The sequence below is a fragment of the Mustela erminea genome, chromosome 15 (assembly GCF_009829155.1).
Source record: "Mustela erminea isolate mMusErm1 chromosome 15, mMusErm1.Pri, whole genome shotgun sequence".
Lineage (NCBI taxonomy): Eukaryota > Metazoa > Chordata > Mammalia > Carnivora > Mustelidae > Mustela > Mustela erminea.
The window spans coordinates 2721652-2739833 of NC_045628.1; the positions used below are offsets into that span (position 1 = coordinate 2721652).

Here is an 18182-nt window from a genome sequence, read left to right on the forward strand (position 1 = left end):
GAGCTCCATCCCGGGGTGGGAGGGAAGGCAGCTGGCTTGAGCTGTTCAGGACCTTTCCAAAGAGGGTCGCATCTGGGGAGCCAGAGGTGGCTCTCCAGGGTCAAGGGGAGGGCCCGTGGAGAGCCTGCCTGGGGCCCCCCCCAAGGCCCAGAGCAGCGCAAGCTTCGCCATGCAGAAGGCTGTGGGCCCCACCCAGGAGGACCAGGACCAGAAGAACAGGAGGGAGACCCCTCCCCAGCAGCCCTTCAGGTGACCCCCTCCCAGTTCTTGTTTGTTGATTTCTTTCTCTGCTAGGGACCTGGGACTCTGTCACTTGGAGGAAGCCCATGGAACGCTTCCCAGAAAAAAGAGTGTACATAGCAGAATACATACAGAGCATTATAAGGAAGCTTATGATATCAAATGCACTTATCAAAATACTTCTAAAGTTTGAATTTCGTAATACATGTACTGTTTAAAGATTTTTTTGTTTATTTTACAGAGAGCGAGTAAGCACTTGGCAGGGGCGTGAGCTCCCTGAGCTGGGGGAGGGGCAGAGGGGCAGAGGAGACAGAGGGAGAAGCAGACTCCCCACTGAGCAGGGAGCCCAAGGGCAGGGCTGGATCCCATGACCCTGAGCTGAAATCAACAGTTGGAGCCTCGACCGACTGAACCCCCAGGCGCCCCCATGTACTTTGTAAGTTCACAAAGTATAGGATCTAGAGGTTGGTGTAATTCTATCTTAAAGTACCGCTGAACTTCATAATATGTGAAGTTTCTGGGCTGTAATGGATGTCCCTTTGTTGCCGGAGGGAACCTGGAGGCCCCCTGTCGGCCCAGGTTGCTATTATGGAGGGACAGGTGACTTCACCCCAGCACGGTCTGGACCATCTGCGGGCAAGGGGAAAACTCCTCACCTACGGTCTCCGTAAGGCTCACCTGCAAATATTGGACTTTCACTTCACTGTGAGCAGCTTTATTGTACTTTGTGTCAGAAGGAATGTCCAGCCTTTGCAACTGGACTGCCTGGGTTTGAATTCTCGACAATCACTGCTCAGCCTGGCTTGTTTGCTGATCTGCAGGATTCCGTGCACAAGGCTGGGGGGAAAGTGGGCCTATCAGTGTCAAGGGCTTAGAACAGAATGTGGCAGGTGCTCAGGCACCTCCCGGGTCTTTCCTTGGTCCTGTGCTGGGCCACACCCGGTCCTCACCGCCCGCCCTTCAGTGGGTTTAGAGAAGAATCAAGACAACCCTAAACCTTTCCAGCACATTCCGTGATCCATTTCGATTTGCTCTGCCGTTGCTAGCAAACCGGCTATAAATAGAAGTTTGTGTGTGTGCAGTCCTCTCGCTGCCGCGTGACCCCCGGGTAGCTCAGGTGACACAGTGACCCAGGGCCAGCCCTCGTCACCACACGGTCACCTCCTAACAAGGCCAGCAGACACGGTCAAGACTCAGTAAGTTCTGGAGGTCGCGGTCTGCTTTACTGGTAGTGCTGGGGAGCTGCGTGATAGATTCAAACCATCAGCAGAGCAGACTCCGTTTTCAATCGCTCGTGTCCTGCTGTATGATTTCAGGTTTACGGGGAAATGACAATAAGCCTTCACGGCCTCTCAGTTTTCCCCGCTGTCTTAGAGGATTTGTTCTAAGGGAAGTCTCTCCAAAAATACAAAGCCCCCTCCCCGCCGCCGGTCTGTTCACACTCCCTCCGGGGTTCATGCAGGAGCATAGTGATGGCGAGAGCCAAAAACAGACCCGCGCCTCCAGTACAAAGCCCTTACCAAAGACAGACCCCTCTGTTACGTTTCCTGTCACTTCAGTTGTTTCAATGACAGACCCTACCTGCGTGTTTCCCCTGTTCTTCCCCAAAGAGACCGTTGCATTAATTGAACGCAGTTGTAAAGGGGCACCCGCAGGGTCTCCCCGCAGGCAGGCTCCCTGAGGGCCCCCGCTGGTCCAGCGGCAAGTGCGGTGTGAGCCTGGGGTCCGGGAGGGGCTGGGGGGGCTGCGCGGTGGGGTCTCCGGCCCTCCCCAGAGGAGCCGAGCGCCTGCCGCTCTTTTTCCAAACTGGGGACTGGTCTTTTGAAAAGCAGAGCGTCTGAGCGGAGGGGGGACACCCCGTGGGAAGGACCCCGTGCCGAGTGCAGCGTCTGGAAGGCTGATCGGCAACATCAGGAGGTCACGCCCGCAGTGGGACGGAGGGAGCCCACTTCTGGGCCCCGAGGAATTGGTCTGGACTGTGGATGTAGGCATGGGCACCCCGATCTCGGACCTGCAGCCCAGCCGTGTGAGGAGCAGATGTCTGCTGTATACGCCGCAGGCTCTGGTCCTTGGTTACAGCAGCCCAAGCTCTAAGACACCTCCAGTTCCATACGGTCTCCAAGGTGGGCCACGAACTTGACTCCCAAAGTTCTAGAGGAGGAAAATGCACGATCTGTATTGGTTTTCTACCACAGTCAACTGTAGTGATCACTACAGGGGCAACGTAATTTTTAAGTGCCTTTCTGTGTCCCCAGTTTTAAATGATCTTCCGTGGAGAGAGAGAGAGAGAGAGGACGTGTGTGTCTGCACCCTAACGCCTCTTGGAACATCCTCTTAACCGCGTGCTTTCATTTCCGCACCAGCACCTGTTACATGCACGGCATCTGTCACGCATGTCACCGTTCCCTGAAGATCACCTGTTACGCGCGTCACTGCTGCTGAGTGGTTTAGACAGGGCAGAGATGAGACGAAGTGGACTCAGCCGCATCCTGTCTAATTAGAAAGTGGCAGAGTAGGAATCTGTGTAGTTAAGGGAGGGCATGTGCACATGTCCGCAGCCCGGACAGCATTCAGTACAGTGGAAGGAAGCAGGTAGGGACGGGCCCTGGAGGCGCAGAGCGCCGTGGAGGGCGGGCCATTCCCTGCCGCGGATGCGCTCCTCCCCGGAGGACCGGCGGAGCTGAACACACCTGCGCGGAGCGGCCGAGCTGCCCCCGGTGAGGGCTGGTGAGAAGGAGCGCAGGGGAGATCCCGTCTTGGTCGTGCTGACCGTCTGGGCCGATGAGAATGGGAAGGGCAGAGACCGCGTCCACTGGAGGGACATCCGGGTCCGCTGGGGACTCGGGCCGCCCAGGTGTGCCGAGAATCGGGCTGGACATGGCCACCGCAGCAGCCCGCCCTGGTCAAGGCCCGGGAGGCAGACAGCAGGGACCCCCGAGGGGCCGAGGATGCTGTCGCAGTGGCTGCTGCGGGGACAGCAGAAGCAGGAGCACCGCCTCCCGCCAGCACGGGCCCTGCTCAGGAGCGCCCGGGCATGTCTGCAAGGGTCTGAGAGCTGGTTCGCTCTGCGTGGCATGTCTGCAAGGGTCTGAGAGCTGGTTTGCTCTGCGTGGGGGGACAGGACCGCCCGCGGTACAGAGGTCACGCATGTGCCTGTCATGGTTTCCTCGGGCTGGAAACCACGGGAATTTTTGGTCTCACGTGCAGGAGGTCAGCAGTGTGAGATCGAGGTGTCTGCAGGGTCTGGTGGAGTCCTTCCGTCCTGCCCTCTTCCCAGGCCTGGCGGTGGCCGTCCCTCCATGGCCTTTCTCAGCTTCTAGAAGCGTTGCTCCAGCCTTGGCTTCCGTTGTCACCTGATGCCCTCCTCTTCTTAGGAGGACGCCAGCCACGTGGGGCGGGCGCCGCCCTGAGGGTGGCCTCTGAGCTCGTCCCATCTGCAGCCACCCCGTTTCCAGATGAGGCCCCATTCCCAGGTGCGGGGTTAGGAGTGCACCCGTCATGTTTGGGAGACACAGTCCACACCACGGCGACACCCCAGTAAATGCTTTCAGTGCAGCAGGGGGCCCCGAGCTCGCTCTCCGAGGCATCTCTCTCGAAGGACTTCCAGCGCCAGGTCCTGCTGTAGCCACGGCTGCCTCGCTCTGACGGTTTCAGAAATGTCGACGCCGCGGCCCGCCGGCAGGGTGAGTTTGTTCTCATCCTTGGGAAGGACCGGGCTGCTCTCAGACGCTGGCAAGTTTATCTTTCCGTGGGCAGGAAACGAGCCCGACGCACACCTCCTCCCGGGCCGTCCTTCACGGGGCGCTGCTGTGAGAACCCCACGTTAGGTTTGGGGTGACTTTGGGTTGAGTGCCGCACGGGTCTCAGTTCTAACGATACGACTCTTTGCAACACGTTTTCCAAAACACCCTTTCTCCTCATCAGAATTCGAGACCTTCCAGATAACGGTTCTGTGGGCCGTTCACGACTTGACAGCCTAGCGACTGCCCTTTATCTGCCTTTAAATGATAGGTCAAGAGGGTTTGCCTTGCCCTAGGGCCGACTGAAGGCAGCGAGTCCCCTGGGGTAAGCGAGACTGGGCATTACTGTGGCCACCTGACCCCAGGGCCATTCCCGCCTGCGGAAGTGAAGTGTCTGGTTACCTCGGGGGAAAGAAACAGTTCATTCAAGATCGTGCCTGTGCTCTATTTTATTGTCTTAGAAGGTCTATGATTTCCGGTGGTTTGGTTCTGAAGAAGAGGAGCCTGCCCTCGGACAGACGGCTCCTCCTGAAAGCCGGTGCTCGACGACCAGTGTTTCAGCAGAGTGCAAGGCCTCCGTGCCACGGCTGCGTGGCGAGGGTGACGTGAGGTCCAAGAAGCCACGGCGCGCTCAGTGGACAGTGACTGCCCCATGGGGCTTACCGGGTGGGGCAGCTGGCGATGGTACTTTGGCCCCTCTTGGGACGCTGACCTTGAGGAGCATTCCTCCATGTGGGGTCTGTTTCCCCATCCCCCGCTTTCGACGCCCTCTGGCTGAACAAAGGTAAGCCAGACGACACCCCCAGGCCCCAAAGCAGGATGTTAGCCTCCTGCTGAAACAATATTTCAGGACCGAGGACAGGTTGCATTTTTCCCTGTGACCAAAGACTTGGTTTGAACAAGTAGCCTTGATTTCTTTCTGCCTTTTTTTTTTTTTTTAAAGACTGTTTATTTGAGAGACAGAGAGACATTGAGAGAGCACAAGCAGGGGAAGCAGCAGAGGGACAGGGATAAGCAGGCTCCCCGCTGAGCAGGGAGCCTGACATGGGACTCGATCCCAGGACCCTGGATCATGACCTGAGCCGAAGGCAGATGCTGTACCGACCGAACCCTCCAGGCACCCTTTCTGCTCTGTCTTGAGTGACAGTGATGGACACCAGAACCTTCCGTGTTGGTAGGAAGCTCTCAGATTCGCTGCATGCCCAGTGGCCGCTCTGTGCTGGTGCCTCCTGAGCGCCCGGAGTGTGTTAGCCGTTTGCCTGCCCCTCACATGGAGACCTTACCACAACGGGGTGAGGCCCACGGAGCTCTCCGGAGCAGCTCTGCGGAGAGGCCAAGACATGGCCCCGAGACTGTCCCCAAACCTTGGTGCGGAGGCTCGGAGTACCTGCCCCTTTGCAAGAGGCCTTGACGTTCTTGGCCGCAGGTGACGAGTCTGTCTTATTCCTTGGGCTTCTGGTGAGGACCCACCTCTTGGACTCTTAGGACCCCAGCTTCCCTCTTTCCCTTTTAGGGAGGGGCTTTCTATGCCAGAGAGACCCCCTGATGCCGAGAGCTGCTCCAGCGGAACCCATCCCTGCAAGCAGATGCTTCCATAAGGGAGAAAAAAGAAAGGGAACAAAAGAAAAAAGAAGACAACGTACTCTCATCATCTGTGGTTTTTCTGTGCTCTTTTGTCTAAAGGACTGGAGAGGGTACTCAAAGCAAACTTTCCGGTGGGACCGTGGCTTCCAGCTGGGTTTGGGCGTTTGTATTTTCAGGGGAGAAGGGACGCCCTCGGGTGTCCAGGAGTCAAGGGTGTCGGGGACGGCGGCCGGTCGAACGCTTAGGCCATAGCGTGTCGATGTCACAAGGACGTTGGCTGTGGACCCCAGACCCCAAGGGGCCGGGCAGGTGCTGAGGGCCCGCGACTCACTGGGTGTCCCCCCAGGGAGGGTGGCATCCGGAGGAGGTCATCAGTCCCTCGTTTCAGGGTGTTACACGGTCGGGTGAGGGGGCCAGCACAGCCGCTCCGGGACGAGGACCGTGGTGTCGGAGTGTTCTGACGGGGCCGAGTCAAGGTGCCGAGCTCCGGAAGCAGGTGCTTGGCTTAGTGAGGAAAGTGTCCCTAAGGCTGAGCGTCCCCACCGAGGTCTGAGGCCCCCCGGCCGCACTTCTGTGGAGACCCATCTGGGGATTTACATCCCCGCGCGTCAGCCGTTCTGTTGTAGGGGGTGGAGGGTCTGGGGCGGCTTCCACGGCTGCGGCCAAGTCCTGTCGCCCTCCCTGCCCTAGACCCATCCTCATGGGACTGAGCAGCCGCGGGTGGGCCGTCGCCGGGACTGGCCCCGTGCCACATCGAGGCTGCGCGGGGCCCTGTGTCCCTTTCTCATGCTCTTCTGACCGTGGCCTGGGGAAGAGTCACTACGGGTCAGGGAGGCTGATGCCCCTTGGAGCCGGCTGAAGGCGACCCAACGGACCCACCGCGAAGCAGAACCGCTCCAGGCACCTGCGGGCCCGTGAGCGTGATCAACACGGACGGGGGAGCCTCTGATTTCTAAAGCTGCTCTTAGGCTCAGCACACGCTGACGCACTCAGGGCCTCTGGGTGCAGAGTGGGCAGGCCTGGGCGAGCCTGTGCCCTGTGGAGGGTCGGCTGAGGTGGCACAAAGGGCCTTCAGCACTCGGGGGCCGGACTGGAGAAGAGCAGGGCGCGGGCTACAGAGACCGTGGCCCCGAGGTGGAGGCTCTCCTGAGAAGGCCGGGAGCCGGGCGCAGCTTCTGGCCGTAATCCTCCCCAAGCCTGGTCAGAAGAGCGCACGCACACCCAGCTTCATTCTTGGGGCTGCCCCCCGCAAAGGAGGCCCGCAACGCAGCAGGCTGGTGTCATTTGGCCGGAATGCACCCTATTAATATTAACCCCCCGGCGGAGTCCCAGTAACCCCCCACATCGCGGTCCCCGCCAGCGTCGCCTTCCGGTCTTCTCTCTGAGTGCCGTCTTAAAAGCAAATGGACGGCATCGTTTGGGCGACGGGCCCAGCTCCTGTAGAAGGGTCCAGGAGGATTAGCTCGGCTCCTCCATAGCATGGTGCATCCGTCATGAATCTGCCCCAGAGCCACTTCTGGAAGTGGGGGGCCTCGGAGCTGCCCGCCAGCCCCTTTGTCAGACCCATTTCTCTGGGGTCGTGGGCCTTCATCAGCACAACAAGAGGCATTTTCCTGAATGACAGGAAGGAAAGTCCGTTCCTAGAAACCCCGAGCTAGGATGGATTTCAGCTTCTTGGAAGCCAGCCCTTATGATCAGATACCGGGAATGTTCGTGCTGGGGGACTGGGTGACCAGGCCGGAATGTCCCTGGGAAACCAGTGGACTCCGTTGCCGTGTGTGTCTCACGGCCCTGCAATGCCGTCATGCCGGGGACCATCCCTTTCAGTGCAAAACGGACGCTTCCCAGGGGACCCAGGGGTTTCTCCGTGCAAGCCTCGTTCTCACACTGGGGAATCCGCATGCACACGTGTGTGAGATGTCAGCGCCACAAAGACACCGTACACATGAGTTCTGTTTCAACACTGCTTTGGGAAGCCGGGGTTCCCGAGCTCAGAAAGCCAAGCAGCATGCTTTCTCGGTGGACAGAGTAGGGTTTGCCTCCCTGGCCTGGGGGCACAGACTAGGGGAAGCAGGGATGCCAGCCGTCCTGCAGAAACCAGCCTCGTGCTGGCTAACTTCTGTCCTCAGGGGGAGGGACTGGGGACATCCGGAGAATGTGTGGACAGAGGTTCCAAGTGTTCGAAATCGCTGGCCATGACCAGCACCCGAGGCGTGCCCTCCACCCCCCGCGGGCAGGGGCTGTCCCAGAAGTTGCACGGGTATGGGCTTTGGCCGTCACTGTTGGCTGAGGGGACTCTGCAGATCCTGAGAAAGGCTGCAGACCCGAGATCCTCGGCCTTTTGTTAGAGCGTCTACACCACGGGGATCCACGTGGGTCCCGGAGCTAAGAGCTCCCGACCGAGGCCCCCTGGGCAATGCTATTCAAGCGCTGGCCTCACAGGCTCTTTCCTGGAAGAGCTCATTTGGTGTCTCCTGACCCTTGTCTTTTGTAAGCCCCGACCGTGCGCCCCAGGGCTGGCCAGCGCGGGTGTGGGAGGCCGGCTTCCCTGTGGAGTCCTTGTGACTCTTTATTCTCCGCTTTCAGTCTTCGCAGAAAATGTGGTCTCCCGGGAGTCGGGACCGTCCCTGGAAGCATGCCCTGTGGGCCGTCCCCCAGCAGCCGGCGGCCGGGGGCTTCCTGGAACCCGCGTGACTCCGCCTCACCTGGGTCCCTGCTCTCTGCCGGGAATTCCAGCCGCGCCCCCAGTTCGGTGACCGTTTTCAGCTTCTGTGGGGGATGCGCGGCCTCGTCCTGCCCCAGGGCGCCAGGGAAGGCTTCTGGTCCGGTCCACCGCACCCCAGTCCCAGTGCTCTTGAAATTAGCAGACGGATCAGTGCGAGGATATTTAAGGACTCCGCCTCGCAGCTCCTTATCTGGACCAGACGACCCAGAACTGCCGGCCCCTTCTGTTCTGTCAGGGGTTGAATGGAGTCTCCGTGACATATTTACACCCTCAGTCTGGTTGCCCGAGGATGCGACCTCGTCTGGAAATAAGGTTGCTGCAGCTGTCATTTCGATGAGACCGGTTGTGCGGGAGGAGGGCGGCCCGAATTCAATACACCTGGGGGGGACACGCCTTGTGAAGACGGGGACACGCAGGGAGACACCAGGGCCGGGGAAGAGGTGAGGAAGGAGACCCCCAGTGTCCGAGGTGCGCCGCCCCAGACCGTCTGCTCAAAACCGTGGGCGAGCACGTCCCTGCTGTCTTCGGCCGCCGGTTTCCGCTGCTTTGTTCCATCAGCCCCAGGAGTCGAACTCACTCACTGCTGGTGGCTGCGTTTCCGTGCGACAGAGCGAGCACGGGCTCAGAGAGGCTGAGCATCTATCGTGTCACACAGCTCATGTCCCCAAGCAGCAGCCGGACTTGGGCTATCGCTAGGACCTCCCTGGCTTGTGCTGTGTTCTGATGGCCGGCAGAATCCGCGCCTCCGTCTGTGAAGGGTGTGATGGGAATGACCCCAAAACCGCCCACCAGCTTTCTAGGGGCGCGTGTTCCGGACTGGGCATCTCAAGGAGCTTTGACAAGTGCAGACGTCAGTATATCCCCGGTCAGTATATCCCTGGTCTCGTCAAGATACGGAAAGTCCCTTCCTGCGGGTGGTTCCCTCAATCCCCTTCTCGGGGAGCTGCGGTCCCTCCCTCTGCCCAGGCCCCTGTCGCCTGGTTTCCGTCACTGCACACGGCTCTAGAGCTCTGTCGAGGAGGCGCTCCTGCCGCGTGTCTTCTGTCGTGCGTGCGTTTTGGAACCTCCCGCCGCCGGGCGTGCGTTGTGCTTGGGCACCTGGTTGCTGGGGGTCCACCGTGCGCACAATGTCCTCGAGTGTTCTCCCGATGGGGGCATTCGGCTGGCTTCCAGTTTGCGGCCGTGAGGACAAAGGCTGCTGTGTTCATGCGGCCTCGTGATATCGTCTCTTTCCTCCTGGGTAAAATCTAGGCGGGAAGTTGCTGGGTCTTACGGGAAATACGTCTGACTTCGCAAGCAACAGAGATGCCGTTCACGGAGGGACTTGCGGGGTGCACGGGGGTGAGGGCACGCCTGGCCACAGGGGTGTGACAGACGTGACCTGCAGCCATGCGCGCACACGGGCCCGGCGCTCCATCTCATGGCCACTGGATGGTCACCGCAGTCTGTGCGGGGCCAAGCCACTAGGCAAAACTTTATTTATTTATTTTTAAGATTTTGTTTATTTATTTGAGATAGAGCGAGAGTGAGAGCAAGAGAGAGAGAGAGATCACAAGCAGGGGGAGCAGCAGAGGGAGGGGGAAGCAGGCTCCCCGCTGAGCAGAGAGCCCGATGCGGGGCTCGATCCCAGGACCCTGAGATCATGACCTGAGCTGAAGGCAGAAGCTTAACCCATTGAGCCATCCAGGTGCCCCTGCATGTTGCTTTTAAAAAATTATTGATTTGATCTGGTTTGGAGACCTTTAAACTCTGCCACACGGGGAACCCCTTATCCTTTCTCATAGTTGCACCTGCTCCGTGACATGGGGGGGTTCCTTTCCACTTACCCAGCCCCCCATTTGTGGACGAACAGCTTACTGCCACCACAAGCCTGCCGCAATAAGCAGGGACAGTTTATCTCCAGGGTCACCTCCTGGGAACGGGGTCAGAGTCTCAGCTCTTTGCCTTCTGATAGACGTCACGTTCCCTCTGTGAGGTCCGGCGTCTGACCCTGCCAGCCCCGTGCACGGTGACTTCCCCTCGGCCATACAACATAGTGTACTACTTTATGGAAATGCCGCTGGTCAAAAACACCGATTTTGGTTTCTCTTATTATGGGGAGGTTGAGCATCTTTTAATATAGTAAAGGATTCTTGGATGTTTCTTTTTCTTGAGACTATGGTTCACGTCATCTCGTAAGTTTCTGTCGCGTGGTTGGGGTTATCGAGGTGACGTTCGGGGATAATGCTGCAAACACTTGTCTTCGTTTAACTCTGTCTCTGTTTAAAAATTTAAAATTTAATTTTAATTTTGGTATGTAGGGTTTTTGATGTAAATTCGAGTTTCTCATCTTCCTTTGATTTCCCGCATTTCCACGGGGCCACAGAGAACAAGATCACAGGACTCTGTCTGGAAAGTTTCGTCGTGGAACTGGAGGTGGGGAAGTTGTGTCGCTGGGACCACGGTTCTCAGGGAGCTCGCGTGGTTCACCTCCCAGGAGCCCCGTTTCTCAGAAGGAAACGATTTCAGCGATATTAACACTTGTATTTTTTTTTTGGGGGGGAGGCAATGAATTATTCAATTATTTGAGCACTGGGACAGTGGGTGCGGCATGTAAAGAAATGAATTTCTGGTGTCCCTATCGGTAAACCGTACACCAAAAATATCATTCGTGTGACTTTGAATCACTAACCACCAGAAAGTGTGAAGAGCTCCCCACAAACACATTTATAAGTAGGTGCCGTGCGAGGCTGTGAGTGCAGGAACAGAGCAGAGGGGCGGCTCGCACAGAGCCCCCGTCCCACCTGTAGTGGGGCCCTACGTTTGCCTGAACTCCAGGGTGTGACCCGCAGGACATTAGAGCCAGAATTTTTAGTTAAATGCTGAAGGAGCATCTTCGGGGCACACTGGAACGGCGGCAACTTTGATTTACTTCCGCTGAAGTGACTCTTGGTTTTGTCTCATGAGGTCACTAGAGATCGTCCTCGGTCACAGGAGAGCGAGTGTCTCCAAACGTCATTCGTTAGAGACACCGAGAAGGCCACCAGTTCCCAGCTTTGCAGGCAGGCATTTTTGCTCGTAGGTGGGTGGGCTGCGGGCGCACTTCAGAAAGGAATCGAACCTTAACATCGTGGAATCTAAGGGTCGGAGGAGACGAAGGGTGTCCCTGCTGCAGGAGTCCTTCAGCGGAGCCCGAGGGGCCCTCCAGCGGGCACACGTCCAGCAATGGCAGGAAAACACACGAGGATAAACAGGAGAGGCGCCTGGGAGGCTCAGGTCGTGATCCCGGGGTTCTGGATCGAGCCCCGCGTCGGGCTCCCTGCTCCGCGGGAAGCCTGCTTCTCCCTGTCCCACTCCCCCACGTGTGCTCCTTCTCTCGCTGTGTCTCTGTCTGTCAAATAAATAAAATCTTAAAAAAAAAAAATTGAAAACCAGGCGATGGACTGAAGAGTTTTCATTAGAGTTTTTCTATTTTCCCGTACGTCTTTGGTGCCTGCTGCTTCTTTTCCACCAACACCGCACCTTCCACAGACGTGTGTGCTCCTGTGATGTGCACACACGCACGGGCACATCCGTGAAGGTGTATTTCACACGGGTGTAGATTACGTGTCCTATGCAGACCCTATGCAGTTCCGCGCACCCTGCCACTTGCACGAGTTTGAGAATCTTGATGAGACGCGGTTGCTTCTCCTCGGCTGCCCTGTGGGTCTGCCGGTGGACGGATGCTCTGCGGCAGCATCTACTGAAATGCTGAACGTTTCAGGAACCTCCCCTTGGTACGAGGCAGCCTAGATCATCACGCGTCCCGTCGTGTTTCCAGAATGTCCTTCTTGCGTTGACCAGCCTTGCCCTTCCCGTGGGTTTTGGCTCGCCAGGGCCTGCGGAGCCCCGAACACATCTACTCACGATTTGCTACGATCTCCTCCTTGTACGTGTAGACACTGCCCAAATCCCTTTGACTGCTTTTCCTGGGGCCAGATAGAGGCCAGGATGGAGGGAGGAAAGAAAAGGGTCCAGTTACGGCCTGAGTAGGGACCTCCTTCCTTTGTGACCACACGCACAGTCCTGCCCTGCCTGACTTGTAGTGTGATGTGGCTGACGGGGGACCTAGGACACAGGTCCCTCTTCAAAGAGACACTTGGGCAGGGCCCGGGGCTCTCCCGGGCTCCTGCAGCATTCGTAGTAGCACCCACGAACTGAACTCATGACTTGGACAAGGGGCCGCCGTTCTAGATACAGCGGGACATTATCCCCCGCACGTTGGACAACCCACATCTCTGCCCTTCTTGAAAAATGTCGAGAACTTTAAGAAGCTGTGATCTGTCTTTGTACAGGGATAGGATGTGTTGCTGCAACAGGTGAACGTGCTGGAAACACCCATCAGCTCACACACAGCTCCTGGATGCTTCGTGTCAAAGCCGCGGAGACTAGGGGGCGGAAGCCCCAGCCCTGCTCTCAGGAGCTGGTGAGCAGTCGTGGGCGAGTACAGGCAATGGTCCGGCTGTGTGGGTGCTGCTCAGGGACGGGTCATGCAGGGAATGCTGGCGCGGGCCTGGGGCGCTAAGTCAAGCTGGAGGACACGGAAGTCAAGTTCCCGAGAGAAACGAGCCCAGCTCAAGTAGGACCAGGGGTAAACACCGTGCATCGGAGCCGGCCTCGGCCGGGAGGGTTCGTGGGTGGTCTTGACAAAAGCCCACGGCTGCACGAGGTTGGCTGTTCCGAGGGAAACCTGCCCTTTCCCCAAATGTCTCCAGAGACTGACCTCTCGCTTCTCCCTCGGTCGCTCATTTGGCCAGAATAAGGTGACCGTTCCCTGGGGTCAGATGGTGCAGACGCGAGTGTAGACGTGTCAGTGTCTCCCTTTGAGGGTCTCCGGCCCAGTGATTAAGAAAAGCACACCCTCCCTGCTATCACCCCGTGCTCCAGGCCTCATGGGGTGCGGCCAGAGGGATCCTGGGACACCGAGACGGAGCAGGTCCTTGTGCTGGACAAGGGCTCTGGGAGGGGTTCACGGAGCCCGGGGCATCGATGCTGGCTGGGGACGGGAGTAAAGTGTTCCCGAGATGATGCGGACCGAGGTCACGGCAGACCAAGAAAGCGACTCAAGGAGCCCGTGCGGATGCCCTGTGCGCATGCCCTGTGCGCGGCCCCCGGGGGCGGGGGGGGGGGCAGGGCAAACTTGGGCGTGACCCCAGGGTGGTTTTCACGGTCTGACCATGTGTCCTGGGCATCTGGATGGGAAGCAACCTTCCTTGGTGCTTCTGACCTGAGCCTTTGGTTAAAAAGCAAGGGGTGGGGCAGAGGGTCTTGGGCGAGAGAGGAGCGGAAATAGGGCCTGGCCCAGCCCCTGCGGTGGCTTTAAATATATCCACGGGTCCTTTCTCCTCCCTGCAAGAGGTGGACTCAATCACCCTCCCCCCGGGGCGGGGGGACCCGCGGCCGGCCTCTAACACAGAGAAGCAGGCGGAGGGGTGGTGTGAGATTTCAGAGACAAGTTCGTAGAACGTCCCTATGGCTCCTGACTGCCGCTCTGGGGTCACGCACGCTGCAGGGGTCAGGCACAGGCACCCCTGCGGCCCCACGGAGAGACCGTGTGCGGAGGACCCGAGCCTCCCGCCACCTGCTGTGGGGACACTGTTAAAGGCAGGTCCTCTGCTCTCCCAAGCCATGAGCCAAAAACACCCTGTTAATCAGACCCTGCGTTTTCTGTCTTTTCTCATGTTTTGATATCCGGGGGCCTTGCTGACCCTGGAGAGACTGCCCCCGGACCCCCAGGGCCATTCTGGCTCCTACAGCGGAGTGTCCCCGACAGGGGCTTATGAAGAACAGAACATTATTGTTGCAGAGCCGGAGGCCAGCAAGTCCAGGATCGGCGAGCTGGAAGCTTCTGGGCTGGGCGAGAGGCCTTCCTGGTGCTTCCCCCGTGGCCCCGGTTGGCTTGCGTGGGGTGGCACCTCCTCTTGGGGGTCCTGATTATAACTTTCCAGACGTGGTTGCTGTCCCCTGATCTGCGGGGCCTCACCACACCTGAATAAAAACAAAACCTGCATTTCGAGACACGCCTAGCTCACATCTTCTCGAATTCCTGAGCCCTGGAAACCGCGAGATGGTCCCTGCTTGCTGTCTAAGCAGGGAGTTTCGTGGCAATGTGCTCTCAGCCGTGGGAAGCTGACACAGCCCGTGAAGGCCGGCAGGTTTAGAAATTTGGGGGATGCCAGGGTTTTGTTTTTTTTTTTTTTTTAAAGATTTTATTTATTTATTTGACAGAGAGAGATCACAAGTAGGCAGAGAGGCAGGTAGAGAGAGAGAGAGGAGGAAGCAGGCTCCCCACTGAACAGAGAGCCCGATGCGGGACTCGATCCCAGGACCCCGAGATCATGACCTGAGCCAAAAGCAGCGGCTTAACCCACTGAGCCACCCAGGTGCCCGGGGTTTTAAGGAGAAAAATGTGCTGTGCTTGTGTGAGAAACGGTGGCTCTGGTAGCAGATGGGGTGGTGGGACAGGACATACCCATGGACACGCAGACCTTGTGGCTAGTCTGGCCCTCCAGCTTGTTCACGACACATCCTAACCCTGTGGCCTGAGTCTGTAACACACACAAGAATCTACCAAGGGTTAGACTTATTTGATCTTATTTTACCCAGAGCATTCTGTCTCATCAGTGCCTCTTACGGCGATGTTGACTTTCCCTTGGAGGCCATCCCCATAAAGCCCCGGTGTCGGCCAGGGCACCCTCACCTGATTGTCCCCGTCGCGCTGAGCAGTCCAAGCCCCTGTGACTTCTTCCCTCCCCGTGACCTTTGCCTTGTATGTTTAGGTCAGCGACATGGGAAGCCTGACCCCAGGGTGAGCGCTGACAGCGAGTGTGGGGTCAGGAGCGGGGGACGATGTTCAGGAAGTCTCGGTGGTTGGATGTCAGGCGCGTGGGGCCCGGCTGTGCTGCGCTGGGGTTGGGCTGGGACCCGGGTCCCGTGCGGCCCCCCTCTGGAGGGCAGGGCTGGGGGCGGCCGGGTACGTCTGCAGAAGGCTGAGGCGGAGGGAGGGCTGGCCGGCAGGAAGCCGGGGCTGCGCTGCCCCCCGGATGGCTCCGCGCTGCCCCCGGGATGGCTCCGCACTCCCCCTCTTTCTGCCTAAGGCATCAGCATCACGCAGCGCGGCGGAGGGCGCCGCCTGCGTGCACCTGACTTCTGCCCTGCGGTGTGTGAGAAGGTCCCCGAGCACACGGGTCTCTTAATCGCAGACCAGCCGCGGACGGCGGCCGCGCGCCGGGGAGGCCGGGAGAAGGAAGCTCTTCGCAGTGAGGGGACTTAGGAAGGACCCAGAGCTACTTTCTCCAACTCGGAGGAAGACGGGGTGTGAGGTGCGGGGACCGGCCTCTCCAGCGGAGCGCAAGGCCCTGGGGGGCCCCGGTGGGCTTCCCGATTCCCACGAAGTCTTTGCGGCGGCCTGGGGTGCAGTGTGGGGGGCGGCGATGTGACCCCTGCAGACACAGCAGCCGGCCGGGGCTCCGTCTGCATTCAGAGCGCGGGCTCCAGCCTTGCTGCCCGGGCGCGGCGCGGGGAGGATCCGTCCCCCAGGAGGCCCAGTGTGGACGCCGGAAGCCCGCGGCGCCTGGGCCTCCCTCCGAACGCAGGAGGCAGCACGACCCCCTCACTGCGGTGGCCTGGGGAGAAGGAGCCTCCTCGGGGCTCCTGCCCGCCTTCCTACCCCACGCACCCCTCCTGGTCCCAGGGCCACAGGGGCCTCTCTGGGCCGGGCGGAGACGCGTCTCTTCTCCCCGCGGCTGCGCGGCCGCCGCTGTCCCGCTAGGTGGCAGCACAGTCCGTGCCAAGCCCGCGGAGGCCTCGGAGCACCGGCGCAGGGACCGCTCTGCGGAGGCGAGGCCGGCCGCCTTTGGCCTCTGGCCCTCCTGCCCGTCGCCCTGCGCCCGTCCCCCTGCCCGTCCCCCTGCCCGTCCCCCTGCCCGTCCCCCTGCCCGACCCCCTGCCCGTCCCCCTGCCCGTCCCCCTGCCGGCCTCTGCTGCCGCCCAGCTCCTGGGCTCCTCATGCGTGTGCACATGGATGTGGGGACACGTGCACATGTGTGCAGAGATGCGTGCACTGGGGAGACACGCACACGCGGAGACGCACACACAGGCGGTAGGACACAGGTGTTTGCGCACACAGCAGTATGCACACTCACCGTCACGGTCTGAATGCGTCTGTCCTCTGAAGGTTGCCGTGTTGAAATCCCCACCCTCTGCGGGAGGGATCGGGAGGTGATTCAGGTCAGAGGGGATCATGAAGGCAAGACCCCCATGGGAGGATTAGTGTTGCCATGAAGGAGACCCCGAGGAGCCCCGGTCCCTTCACAGTGTGTGCACCGCGAGAAGGCTGCGGCCGCAGGACCCCCTCCCCAGATGGCCGGCCCCACCCAGGACGCCAGCCTCCAGGACTGTGAGAACCACGTGTCTTTGTTGACGAGCTACCCTTGCACACTCGTCACACATGTTGGCACACACTCACACACGCACACACGTGGCCGCATGCTCTCACACACACGGGCACACACACTTTCACACACACGGGCGCACACTCACACATGTGTGTGCACCCAGGCTCGCACGTGTACAGGGACACAGCCACACGCCCCTGCCAGCGCCCCCTCAGGCAGCCCCGTGCTTGTCACTCAGAAGGTCGGGAACCGGTGGCTCTGGCTGCCTGCGGGTTGGTCTCGAGGGTTGGTCGGCAGCTGGTTCACGAGCCGGGAGCGTTTTAGGTGACAGGGGAGCGCCCTTTGCCTCCGCGAGTCATCCCCACACCAGAGTGACCGAGTGCTTACCTGGGCTGCCGGCTGCAAGCCCCACGCCAGGCCTCTGCTAGGGACTCGGCAGTGCCGAGGCAAGCCGTCCCGCCTCCAGGCCTGCCCCTGACCTTCGCTGGGGGGACACCTCCTCGGTGACTCAGCCGGCATCCACGGAGAGCAGCCAGGGGTGCCAGAAATGTTAGCAAGTCCGTCCTGGCGCCCAGCACCGCTCTCTGAGCCGCAGACATCCGAAGCATGTGACCACGGGCCTCCGGTCCGGATCCCGACAGCCTCTCCTTGGCTGGCTGCCGGCTGTGATCAAGTGGCCCCTGTGTGCAGGGCCGGGCGAGCGAGGCCTGAGCGGCGGGGGGGGGTGGCATGACAGCGGTGCTGGGGCTCTGCTGTCCGCACTTGGAAACGGGGTTACGACGCTTTCTGTCCCCCGGGGCTGCTGAAGCAGGCACCACAAACGGGACGGCCCCGGGACAAGAGGAGCTGATCGTCTCCGTCCAGAGGTGGGAAGTCCGAAGTCAGGGGGTTGGCGGGGACACGGGCCCTCTGGAGCTGCCTGGGCTCCTCTTCTGCCCCCGGGGCTGCAGGTGGCCTCGGTCCTCCATAGCGGCGGCTGCCACCTCGCCGGGTCTGTGCCTCTGCTCACGCGGCCTTCTCCCCGCTTTAGAGATTCTCTACTCTGGCGTGCCCGCCCGGGGCGTCTGCAAGGATCCAGCTTCCCAGGGAGGCCACACCCGTGGGCACAGGACTGGGATGTGGACCCCCCCCGCCTTGTGGGGCCTGAGTGACAAAGCCGTGGGGCCTGGGGGTTGTGCAACACTGGAGGTTCCTGTGGAGCTACTCCCCAGTGACCCTGACGCTCCATAACTTTCAATCCACGGCGTTGACGAAGGACCACGGCTCGGGGGCTGCCCACCTGCCCGCACCCGGAGGCCCGAGGATGTGCCTGAGCCGACTGCAACCCCCCCGGGGGCCCCCCAGCATCTCCCTGGTTTCCCGCTGCTCGCGCACCTGGGTCTCATGTTGGGGTTTGCTCAGCTCCCAGCTCTCAGGGACCCTCGGAGCTCTGGCATCCTTCACAAGGCCAAGGCCCTGAAAAGGGTGAGGGACAGTGCC

The 18182-nt window shown here is 59.9% G+C and overlaps 3 long non-coding RNA genes across 3 annotated transcripts; 2 read left to right on the top strand and 1 right to left on the bottom strand.

The window, feature by feature from the left end:
* Positions 1 to 613: 613 nt before the first annotated feature.
* LOC116574383 lies at positions 614 to 4955 on the top strand. The gene is made up of 3 exons (XR_004279253.1): positions 614 to 1436; positions 3839 to 3923; positions 4442 to 4955. It is a non-coding gene; the product is annotated as an uncharacterized LOC116574383 (long non-coding RNA).
* A 51-nt stretch (positions 4956 to 5006) lies between these two features.
* Positions 5007 to 5594, top strand: LOC116574384. The gene is made up of 2 exons (XR_004279254.1): positions 5007 to 5406; positions 5494 to 5594. It is a non-coding gene; the product is annotated as an uncharacterized LOC116574384 (long non-coding RNA).
* A 6988-nt stretch (positions 5595 to 12582) lies between these two features.
* On the bottom strand, positions 12583 to 17297 carry LOC116574382. Its single transcript, XR_004279252.1, has 3 exons — positions 17091 to 17297; positions 16452 to 16508; positions 12583 to 14295 (listed from the first exon to the last, which is right to left on the bottom strand). It is a non-coding gene; the product is annotated as an uncharacterized LOC116574382 (long non-coding RNA).
* Between the last annotated feature and the right edge of the window lie 885 nt (positions 17298 to 18182).